Raw genomic sequence first — 2,370 nt, 5'->3', positions numbered from 1 at the left:
GCCCTTTTGACGCGTGGCCGTTTGACTCAGAGGAGGCGGTGGCTCAGTTTTACGCGTTCACCACTGCTGCTTGAGGTCCCGGGTTCGACCCCAGCCCACGCCAATTGAGCTTTGTGTTAGACAAACACCGTGTGCGTGGGTTTTCTCAGGGTTCGCCCGTTTCCTCCCACTTTCTTAATTCCTCCATTTCATTCATTACTCATCATCACCGTCTCCCTTAGCCTAACCGGCAAGAACGTGGGACGTAAAACTCAAAGATTTTTCTATATGGGTCTTCCCCCCCGTTGGAAAAAATTCTGCGGGCGTTAGTGATTATGATATTGCTTAGTTACTGTATTATATTCTTTTATACTCGGAATAAATACTTCTGTGTTTTATATAATAATGAGAAACTTATTTACATTTATTACGGTCCTTGCTTTACGATAGCGAAACATATTCACGTTCAGCGTAATCAGTATCCAGTCCCAAATAATTACAGTGAGGCGAATGATATAATTCATGCACAGATTTAGGACTTAGGAAACATATCGTAGTAAATTCCTGAAGAGTGAAAAGCGCTAGTAGCAGTAATTAACTCATTTCCTATAGTTCCTTAGTCAATTACATAAATCTTACAGATGTTGTGTCTCTTTCTTTCTCTTCTCTCTACATCATGTCTGGAGATTAGTGTTTGGACAAATAAGCTAAAGTGGCAATTTTAAAAAGTAAGATGATCTACGCTATAAATGACAGATGTTGTGATTTTTAACTTAACATATAAGGCAATAAATTGAAAAACAGAGATGACAGTGCACTAAAGCTTGAAATCTGTGCCTTTACTCTCTATACCTACGTTATTTCCCTAGTCAAAATAAAAACTCTTCAAAATTAATCACAAATTCTTATGCAACCATCCCTTCCTTAGAGTACTGCGCAGTCACATACCCGTCACGGCGATGTAAGGGCACTTTTGCCGACGAGGATACATGTAACCTTCCTGATAAGCAATGAATATTATTGATCTTAATGGTAAATAACGAAGTACAATTGGTCGCAGTACTTGTTTTGTTTATTGATTAATGTTTCAGGCAGTTAAGGTTTAAGGAGACCCGGCGAAATTCGTGCCAGCTGCCGCGGTGAGACGAAGGGGTTGAAGGGAAAAGATAGTGATGGTTAAGCTGTAGTTATAAATTTAAATTAAAGGACTTTGTTTTATTTATTTTTAGGTGAAATTATTTAAAATAATGAGTTCTATGTTTGAGGCTATGAAATTATTTGTTAAACTAGGATTAGATACCCTATTATTTTTAATGTAAAATGTAATACCTGGGTAATAGTAGTTATGTTCTTGAAACTCAAAGGATTTGACGGTATTTTAGGCTGTTCAGAGGAATCTGTCCCGTATTCGACAATCCACGATATATTTTACTTACTGTTGTTTGGCAGTTTGTATACCGCCGTAGTTGAAGGTATTAGAGACAGTTAGAGACCTTCATTATCTTTATTGAGGAGGACTTCAGGTCAAGGTGCAGCTTATCAGTAAGAGGAGATGGATTACAATAGAATGTTTATAGGGATTTTATTATGAAATTATTTAAATGAAGGTGGATTTGAATGTAATGTTAGTTATGTTGCTATTATGAGTAGGGCTCTAAGATATGTACACATCGCCCGTCGCTCTCATTTGTTTAGGTGAGATAAGTCGTAACATAGTAAGCGTACCGGAAGGTGTCCCTAAATTGCATTAATTGCGAAATAGAGCTTGTTAGTTGAGCTATTCGTTTACATCGAGGAGGTTTTTGTGCAATTGATTGAAGGATGTTCTTATGCATATATTTTTTTTTATATTGAGGCTAAGCGAATCAACTTTAATTGATGGTATATAATTAATTTGTTGATATTATAGTTAATTAGTACCGTAAGGGAATGTTTAAATAAGTGAAATTTTTTTGGAAGAAGAAAACATGAAGTGTTGTACCTCTTGTATCAGGGGGCATTAAATAATATTATTATATAATTATTTCCCGTAATGGAAAGAGCTAAAATATTATAATATTATAGGTAGCATATTATTTATAAATTTTATTTAAGCGGTGAAATGCCTTTCGGTTTCCATTATATCTGGTTGTACAGGAATTGAATTTAATTCAGCTGCGGTTAGACTTGTTGTAAATTTGGTTTGTTATAGTTTTGCTGCGAGTAATAGTAAGGGGGATTTGCTCTTTATTTTTATTATTTATAATGTGGTTTTATATTAAATGAAAGATGTGGGCTTAGAAGTAGCCATCATTTGTAATTTTGTTATAACTTATTTGTTATTTATCATATTTTATTGCATATAATTTATTACTGTACTTTTGTTTTAAATTAGTTAAGAAAATTTATAAT

General features: G+C 34.5%; 1 non-coding gene across 1 annotated transcript; it reads left to right on the top strand.

The window, feature by feature from the left end:
- The first annotated feature begins 1,310 nt into the window (after window positions 1–1,310).
- LOC145674704 (small subunit ribosomal RNA) lies at window positions 1,311–1,719 on the top strand. The gene has a single exon (XR_014129023.1). It is a non-coding gene; the product is annotated as a small subunit ribosomal RNA (ribosomal RNA).
- The last annotated feature ends 651 nt before the right edge of the window (window positions 1,720–2,370 follow it).

This window comes from Thermobia domestica, chromosome 17 (assembly GCF_964235325.1).
Source record: "Thermobia domestica chromosome 17, izTheDome1.hap1.1, whole genome shotgun sequence".
NCBI lineage: Eukaryota > Metazoa > Arthropoda > Insecta > Zygentoma > Lepismatidae > Thermobia > Thermobia domestica.
The sequence above is the reverse complement of the archived record's forward strand: the minus strand, read 5'-3'. Positions and strand labels throughout refer to the sequence as shown.